General features: G+C 39.4%; 1 pseudogene; it reads left to right on the top strand.

Annotated features, from left to right (window-relative positions):
- Nucleotides 1–6,383: 6,383 nt before the first annotated feature.
- Nucleotides 6,384–6,501, top strand: LOC124623563 (annotated as a pseudogene).
- Nucleotides 6,502–10,221: the final 3,720 nt, after the last annotated feature.

Raw genomic sequence — 10,221 nt, 5'->3', positions numbered from 1 at the left:
TCCACACAGTTTCTTCCCTGCTCCCATTCCAGCAGTACACACATCTTCTATCCCATAAATGCTACTAGCAATCTTTCCACTTCTCTACTTCTCTCCTCCTGTGGATTGCTACCACCAGAAATAGTTTTCTGTTTGCAACTTTCTATCATTCTTACAACTGAAAAAAGTTTTATTTTCAGGCTAGCATTATCCAGATATGTAGATTTAAGCCTTCAACATTATTCTGGCTAACCCAAGTTTCAGACCAATACTGTTGATCTCGGATGCTCCATTGCTGTTGGCCTTTTACTCTTGTATCTTTTGGGAAGATATTGGTCTGAAAGGCAAAAGTTACCCTCCCTTAAATGTTCTTGTTATTCCTAAAATAATTCAAGTACTCCTACCACTATTTATTGCCATATTGAAGGACTGCTTCTCCACCAAATATACAGGGTATTTATAAATTACTTACACAAAAGTAATCTTTAATTGCGAAAAGGATAAATAACTTACAGAAATGAGACCTGAGTTTCTCCTGGCATATATAACTTTCAAATAACTTCCAGGAATTCAGCCAGGTAGCACTTTCAGCGACCACCGATATTTCGGCGGGAGAACACCCCGCCATTTTAAAGGCAAACTTCAATGGAAAGGCAGCGTACATGCAAATTTAATACCTCGGTTCTCAGACTGAAGCAGGAAAGATAACACACACATTGAACACTAGTGCCACCAAAGATGACCAAAGGCAGAGCTATTGATAGTGAGACTATGAATCCGCAGGTGAGTTAGCATTGACTCTGTCCCTCTGTTTTTTGACAATGGAGAGAGCCAGATTCCAAACAGAGTTTAAACAGAAACCTCCATCCCTGTTAATGAGGTTGCTCGCTAATTTAATCTCAACTGCCTCCCTAATAATACTGTCTCAATAGCTGGACGTGCATGCCAATATCTCGGTGTTATTATATAACTTGGGGTGACCAGTATCCAAGCAATGTTCAGCAATAGCAGATCTATTTGGCTGCTGTAATCATGTGTGCCATTTCTGCTCAGTACATCGGTCCTCCACGGTCCTGATAGTTTGACCAATATATGCCATGCCACAGCTACAAGGAATACAATATACACCCACCTTACGCAGTCCAAGATCACCCTTAACGGAACTCAAAAGTGCTCTAATTTTAGATGGAGGTCGGAAAACACATTTCACATCGTATTTTCATAAAATACAACCGATCTTGTTGAATGTGTTTCCTACGTACGGCAAAAAGGCGGTAGACTTAGGTGTTGACTAGAATTATCATCAATCACCCAATGTACAGTTGGTCAATAGCGCAATGCACGTTCAATCTGTCTTATCACTATAACCAGTTTGACGAAATGTAACTTCGAGATGGGACAGCTCAGCTGGCAAAGTCTCAGCGTCAGAAACGACATTTGCCCTGTGTACCAAGGTACAAAGTACCCTTTCACGCTGAGCAGGATGGTGACAACTATTAGCCTGTAAGTACAAGTCAGTGTGTTTTCCGACCTCCATCTAAAATTAGAGCACTTTTGAGTTCCGTTACTTGGAGTGCGTAAGGCGGGTGTATATCATATTCCTTGTAGCTGCGGCATGGCATATATTGGTCAAACTATCAGGACCGTGGAGGACCGATGTACTGAACATAAATGGCACACATGATTCCAGCAGCCAAATAGATCTGCTATTGCCAAACATTGCTTGGATACTGGTCACCCCATGGTATATAATAACACCGAGATATTGGCATGCACGTCCAGCTATTGGGACAATGTTATTATGGAGGCAGTTGAGATTAAATTAGCGAGCAACCTCATTAACAGGGATGGAGGTTTCTGTTTGAATTCTGTTTGGAATCCGGCTCTCTCCATTGTCAAAAAACAGAGGGACAGAGTCAATGCTACCTCACCTGTGAATTCATAGTCTCACTATCGATAGCTCTGCCTTTGGTCATCTTTGGTGACACAAGTGTTCAGTGTGTGTGTTATCTTTCCTGCTTCAGTCCGAGAACTGAGGTATTAAATTTGCAAGTACACTGCCTGTCCGTTGCAGTTTGCTTAAAAATGGTGGGGTGTTCTCCCGCCGAAATATCGGCGGTCGCTGAAAGTGTTACCTGCCTGAATTCCCGTAAGTTATTTGAAACTTACAGAAATGTTTGACACAACACTGAATGCAGTATATCTTCAAGTTTTATTCCTGCTGAATACTTTTAGTTCCTGACATTCCCACTAGGTGGCATGTGTGAATGAGTTATTCCAACAGTCATCAGAGAGTCGTATAATGGTGCAGAGTGTGTGCAGTGCTGTTTATGGTTTTATGAATCCAGCTCTGCTACTACAGCTCAAAGACACCTCAGGACTAAATGTCACAAGCCACCACATCAAAGACAAACTGTTATTAATTGGTAGAATCATTTCATTGAGATTGGCTGTGTATCATATAGGATGCCAGGTCAGTGGCAGCCAGCAGCCTCTGACAAAGCAAATGATGAAGTTCAGCACTCTTGCATTCATAGACTGGGTAAATCAATGGGAAAGACAACTTAGAATTAAATATATCTAGTGTTACAGTGTGGAATGCATTATGGGAATGCCTGTCATTAAACCCTATAAACTGGAACTGTTGCAAGATTTAAGAGAAAATGACAAAGAAAAATGAGCAAAGTTTTGTGTAGAAATGTTCAACAAAATGCGTGATGAAGCCACATTCCAACACCTTCCACCTTGGAACATGTATGGAGCTTGCTTAAGGTAAATGTTTTTTCACTGTATATTGAAACAAGATTTACAGTCCTTTCCTTTTTGTCAAACCAGCTGTAACTGGCATATCACACCTGGACTTGCCTGAAAATTATCTACAGGGCTATTAGAAATGATTGAAGCGATTTCATAAATTCACTGTAGCTCCATTCATTGACATATGATCACGACACACTACAGATACTTAGAAAAACTCATAAAGTTTTGTTCGGCTGAAGCCGCACTTCAGGTTTCTGCCGCCAGAGCGCTCGAGAGCGCAGTGAGACAAATTGGCGACAGGAGCCGAGAAAGCGTATGTCGGGCTTGAAATGCACTCACATCAGTCAGTCATAACAGTGGAATGACACTTCAGGATGAAGTTCAACAAAGATCCACCAACTGCTAACTCCATTCGGTGATGGTATGCGCAGTTTAAAGCTTCTGGATGCCTCTGTAAGGGGAAATCAACGGGTCAGCCTGCAATGAGCGAAGAAACGGTTGAACGCGTGCGGGCAAGTTTCACGCGTAGCCCGCTGAGGTCGACGAATAAAGCAAGCAGGGAGCTAAATGTACCACAGCCGACAGTTTGGAAAATCTTACGGAAAAGGCTAAAGCAGAAGCCTTACTGTTTACAATTGCTACAAGGGCTGACACCCAATGACAAAGTCAAACGCTTTGAATTTTCGGCGCGGTTGCAACAGCTCATGGAAGAGGATGCGTTCAGTGCGAAACTTGTTTTCAGTGATGAAGCAACATTTTTTCTTAATGGTGAAGTGAACAGACACAATGTGCAAATCTGGGCGTTAGAGAATCCTCACGTATTCGTGCAGCAAATTCGCAATTCACCAAAAGTTAACGTGTTTTGTGCAATCTCACGGTTTAAAGTTTACGGCCCCTTTTTCTTCTGCAAAAAAAACGTTACAGGACACGTGTATCTGGACATACTGGAAAATTGGCTCATGCCACAACTGGAGACTGCCAGCGCCGACTTCATCTTTCAACAGGATGGTACTCCACCGCACTTCCATCATGATGTTCGGCATTTCTTAAACAGGAGATTGGAAAACCGATGGATCGGTCGTGGTGGAGATCATGATCAGCAATTCATGTCATGGCCTCCACACTCTCCCGACTTAACCCCATGCAATTTCTTTCTGTGGGGTTATGTGAAAGATTCAGTGTTTAAACTTCCTCTACCAAGAAACGTGCCAGAACTGCAAGCTCGCATCAACGATGCTTTCGAACTCATTGATGGGGACAGCTGCGCCGAGTGTGGGAGGAACTTGATTATCGGCTTGATGTCTGCCAAATCACTAAAGGGGCACATATCAAACATTTGTGAATGCCTAAAAAAACTTTTTGAGTTTTTGTATGTGTGTGCAAAGCATTGTGAAAATATCTGAAATAATAAAGTTATTGTAGAGCTGTGAAATCGCTTCAATCATTTGTAATAACCCTGTAATGCTTGAATTACAAGAGGATATGGGCATAGTATTTGTTTTCCAGCAAAGTGTTACAACACCACATTATCATCATGAAGTAGTTGTGTATCTCCATAGGAATGTGACGACTTTGACTGGACGTGCTGGAGCAACTTCCTGGACACCAGGGTCACCTGATTTAACCGCAATGGATTTCTGTCTATCAGGTTACATTAAATACAGAGTGTTTCTTTCTCCATTTCTGGGAAAAGTCAGTGAGCTGCAACAACAGATAACACAAGCAATTGCCACCATACATCAAGACCTGCTTCAAAGTATTCGACATGAAATTAATTACAGGCAGGACATTTGTCATGTTACTAAAGGTAACCATATAGAACATTTGCAAATAAAACTTGAAAATATACTGCTTTGAGGGCAGTGTCAACCATTTATCTCAGTTATGTATCTTTTTCACAATTAAAGGTTAGTTTTGTGTACCTAATTTGTAAACATCTTGTATTGTTGAGGATTAACCTTAGCTATGTTCACTTACAAGGTGCTGAAAGCTTTTTTAAAACATATGTTACTTCTCTGTCAATGTTTTTGCAATCTATGCTGGTTGATACCGAGGAGGTCATTCTCTTTGAGATACTTCATCATATTTGAGCTCAGAATATATTATACAATTCTCCAATAGATGGAAATTGATCAAACTGGGTAAATCATGTAGGGTATCAAACAAAATTTGTGAGTACTGAGGTTTACTTAGTTGGAAGAATACAACATGTTATCTTGGATGGAATGTCATCGACAGATGCAGAAATAACTTCATCATGCCTTGGGGTACTATGTTGGAACCCTCGCTCTTCATGTCGAATATTAATCACTGCAGCTTAATCCAAGTCACAGTTTCGGTTCCTTAAAGGTCCTGATATAGAGAAGGCTATTTGCATTTACAGTGAGAATGTACTTAAATTATTAGATAACAATTTAGAGGCTACTGGTATTTTCTGCGACCTGCCAAATGTCTTTGACTGTATGAATCACACCATTCTCTTATATATTTAAAAACAAAGATGATGTGACTTACCATACGAAAGAGCTGGCAGGTCGATAGAAACACAAACAGACACATACATACACACAAAATTCAAGCTTTCGCAACAAACTGTTGCCTCATCAGGAAAGAGGGAAGGAGACTTTCCCTCTCCTTCCCTCTTTCCTGATGAGGCAACAGTTTGTTGCGAAAGCTTGAATTTTGTGTGTATGTATGTGTCTGTTTGTGTTTCTATCGACCTGCCAGCGCTTTCGTATGGTAAGTCACATCATCTTTGTTTTTAAATATATTTTTCCCGCATGGAATGTTTCCCTCTATTATATTGACACCATTCTCTTAAGTACATTAGAATATTATGGTGTCACTGACAGTGCTGCAAAATGGTTCAAGTCTCACCTATATAATAGGAAACAAGGGGTGTCATTGTGATATACCTGTGGAGAGAGCAATCAGTCTTCATCTGACTGAGTATTAATTATATGTGGTGTTCCTCAAGGTTCCATCTTGGGCCCATTGCTTTTTCTTGTGTACGTTAATGACCTCTTGTCTGTCATATTGCCAGATGATAAGTTTGATTTGTCTGCTTTGCAATAAATAGAAAGTCAAGTACAGATTTAGAAATGGGTGCTAATCAAATTTTCACTGATGTTAATAAATGGTTAAATTTTGAAAAGACTCATCATACGCGGTGCAGAACTTGTAAGAGGTTCCTTCCAGTATGTGTATAACATACGTTGACAGCGTTAAATATCTGTGATTACAGCTCAAGAATAAATTCAGTTGGGAAGCACATACCCCAGAATTGCTGAAGTGCCTAAACAAGTCTGTATTTACAATGCAGATGTAGGAGATATAAATATAAAAAAAACTTGGATACTCTGCTTACTTTCATTCTGTTATGTCATGTGGGATCATATTCTGGATTAACTCATCAAACTGAGCAAAAGTTTTAGAGTGCAAAGGCATGTAGTAAGACTTATCTGTGGTGTAAATTCAAGAACATCATGTAGAAATCTGTTCAAGGAACTGGGTATTCTAATCACTGCTTCTCAATATATTTATTCCTCAATGGAATTTGTTGCAAATATTATGTCTCTGTTGCCAATCAGTAGCTCAGTATATAATATCAATATTAGGAATAAGGACAATTTACATAATGATCTGCCAATGGCCTTGCCGCAGTGGTAACACCGGTTCCCATCAGATCACCGAAGTTAAGCACTGTCGGGCTAGGCTAGCACTTGGATGGGTGACCATCCAGTCTGCTGAGTGCTGTTAGCAAGCGGGGTGCACTCAGCCCTTGTGAGGCAAACTGAGGATCTCTTTGATTGAGAAGTAGCGGCTCCAGTCTCAGAAACTGACATACACCCAGGAGAGCAGTGTGCTGACCACATGCCCCTCCATATCCACATCCAGTGATGCCTATGAGCTGTGATGACACAGCAGCCGGTCAGTACCTGTGGGCCTTCATGGACTGTTCAGGAGGAGTACACAAAGATCTAAAACCACTTACCTTGTTCCAAAAAGGGTCCAATATTCAGGAACACACATTATCAATAAATTACCTGCAACCATTAAAAACTTGGTTTCAGGTAAAGCACAGGTTAAACCGAGTTGGAAAGACTTTTTGGTAGGCAACTTCTTCCACTGTATAGATGAATATCTTAATGGGAGCTGTTAGACTAGCTTAAGTAAAAATGTCTGTAGATTTCAGTTTTGGCAGCACTTGGTCACAACAGTCAGGATTAGGTATTTTGTGTGTGACAAATTTATTAAATGTGTATAACTATATTTCATTCTGACAATATATTAATTCTGTAAATATTAGCCGTTAAAGTTTACTATAATGTATTCATGTATCTTGACAATCTCCTGAAAAATGATCAGGGGAGTGAGTATTATATTGAAATGTTCTATGTTTTTTATGTTATACTTCGTGATATGCTCCACACCCTTGACAATCATATCATTTTTGGGTCTATGGAATAAAACCTGAATCTAATCTAACCTAATCTTAGGGAACTCGAAACATAGTATACTATGACTACAATATCAGTGGGTCAGGAAAGGAATCAGTCAACTTATAGAAATACCTGGGTGTAACTGTTTGTAGTGATATGAAATGGAATGACTACATAGACTCACTTGAATATATGGCAAGTAACAGGTTATGGTTCATTGATAGGACACTGGGAAAAGCAGTAAGTCTACAAAGGAGAATGCTTATAAAAACCCTTACATGAAGCCTGAATGTTCTTCAGTTGTGCAGGATCCCTGCCAAATAGGACTAACAGAGGATATTGCTCATGTACAAATAAGAGCAGCACAAATGATCACAGGTTTGTTTGATCTACAGGAGAATGTCATAAATGTGCTGCAAAAACCTGAACTGGCTGACATTTGAAGATAGATGTCAACTACCCCATGGAAGTGAAAGCATGCTTACAAAGTTTCAAGAACCAGTATTAAGTAAGGAATGTGGAATATACTACAGTCTCCTGTAATTTGCCTGCCAATATTTGTGTCGGGGTTGCAAGTTTGGCTCTATTGGAACATAGCTGCATGCTTTACCAAAGATGCACATCAAAACTTTGAATACTTATGACTAATGTTAACCCGCTGTTCCTATAAGATTTCTGAAGATGCCTCAAAAAAACAGAATATGTCAGTAATGCATACACTATTTTTGCAACCTGGACTGTTTTGGTTTGCAGAGAATGGATGTAGATGCAGTTTTACCTCAAGTGCCACCTATCACTAGCAGGATGTGGACTATGATCCTGAATGTGTAACTTCACAGAATGTTGTGACATCATGAAGGAAGGAACTTTATGAATGCTAAGCATTCAGTGCTGTTTTTAAACATTTTACTGTAGTTAATTATATCTTTTATGTATTTGTATTAAAGCATACTTCTGTGGAAGTATGAAAACTGAAGTAATATAACAACTTAAGAGTCTAGGTTTGGCTGTTTCACAGGAAACAATAACAGTACAACTATTAAAATATATACATGAAAAGTAGTGCTTAGAATTCAGTATTATTGTAGTTCTTCAGAGATGGAAATTTTAATAAACTTCTGGTCATTAAATCTGAAGGTGGCATGTAATAAATTTCATGATGTGTATCATATTCTTAAATGTACTAGTGATTAGCATTTTGGTAGAAACACACAAAACATGTAGAAGTAATGCCATCTACATTTTGAATACGTGGAAACATTATATATTGGATTTCTCACTCAGGAATGGCATTTGAATGATGTTTCTTTGAGAGAAGATCGTGTTATGCCTTGTGTAGGAACGAGTGCCTACAAGGACATGCATTTTGACAATGGCAGCCTCACAGCTATCAAAAGTGTGTTTAATCAATCACAGCTAGTGCCTAAGAAGGCAGACATATCATTTGCTCAGCCATGCAGGATTGTATGTCCATATCACACACATTTAATCAGGAAATAGGCTTGTTCGTAGCAAGATAAGTGTTCACACTGGCAGCACAACATTATCTGGAGTGCTATGTTTCTGCACAGACCATCACAGTGGATGTATGGTGGCCACAACAATGGTTGCCATGCTAACCACCTGTGGTGCTCTAGATCACACTGTCCACATGGATAATTGCTACTGTCGAATTCTGGTACATTCTGATAGATCTACCTCCTTTTTACAAGAGGCACAACAAAATCTTCTCCCAAAATTTGAATGAAAATTGGATATGCAACCTAATCTCATTCTCCCTCTCTCTATCCCTCACCTCCTCTCCCTCCCTTTTTCCATCTCCTCCTCCTCCCCCTGTCTCTGTCTGTAACCTTGCCCCTGTCCCTGTACATCTCTTATCCCACACTCTCTTTATCCATCTTCTCCTCCCTCATCTCTCTGTCCATATCCTACTTTCCCTTCTTTGTATCTGTTTCCTCTCCCCTTCTCTGTTCATCTCTTCTTCCCCCGTCCCTCTGACCTTATTTATTATTATTGCAAATGGAACCATGATTGGGAATGGATGTCAAAGGGAACGAGTAAATCAGTTGGGATCCTTAGAACATGGGGTGTGAGTGAGACCTTTCCCACTATTGGATCTGTGAGGACAGTAGCTTTAATGACAGTATTTTGCATGGTTTTAATCTACAAACATGTAGTATTATAAAGTTAGCCATAAAAATAGCGTTCTTGTTTTCTGTTAAAAATGACTGTGAAAAGAAAAACAAAACTACACATTTTTATAATACAACTTGCATGTTCTTTCTCACAGCTGGCTTAACAGAAAGTGTTTACTGTATGATTCTTATTCAGTTTGCCTCTAAACACTGTGTATGCTCTTCCTCAGTCTCATTGACTCAATGATCGTATTGTTGCTTTGCATTGTAAGGATGCTGCCCAATATTTTGATGTATCACTGGTGGCATTTCTTACAAAAAATAAATAAATAAATAAATAAATAAAATGATGGAGTGAAATCAGTTGAATGATTGAAAGACACCAAATTAATCAGTATTCGATGTTGACCTTATTGTTGCTATGAAAATGTGTAACAGCCAAACTCAAACTGAGCATCATAATTTTTTTATGAAAACATTTGAGAGAAGAGCTGTTAAACATTTCGTTCATTGAGATTTTCATATGAGGTCTGTTCAAAAACTTACAGAACCTTGTCCTATGAATTTTTCTGTGCTTACCTTTTACTTACTGTGCATAGTTTCCTTCAAAATACTGTCCTCCACAATTGATACACCACTCCCAATGCTGTTTCCATTTCCGGGAGCACTGTTGGTACACATCTTGCTGGATTGCATTAAGTACCGTCCATGAATTTTCTTTTATCTTATCTATTGTTACAAGTCTTCATCCTTTTAATGAGGTTTTCAACTTTGGAAATAAAAAAAGTCTGCAGCTGACAGAACTGGAGGGTAAGGAAGATGAGACAGCACAATGATTATGTTTTTTGTGCAATAGTCACGCACCAACAAGGATGAATATGGGGGTGCATCTCATGCTGCAAGAG

The sequence above is a fragment of the Schistocerca americana genome, chromosome 7 (genome assembly GCF_021461395.2).
Source record: "Schistocerca americana isolate TAMUIC-IGC-003095 chromosome 7, iqSchAmer2.1, whole genome shotgun sequence".
Lineage (NCBI taxonomy): Eukaryota > Metazoa > Arthropoda > Insecta > Orthoptera > Acrididae > Schistocerca > Schistocerca americana.
This window is presented reverse-complemented; position numbering and strand designations above follow the sequence as displayed.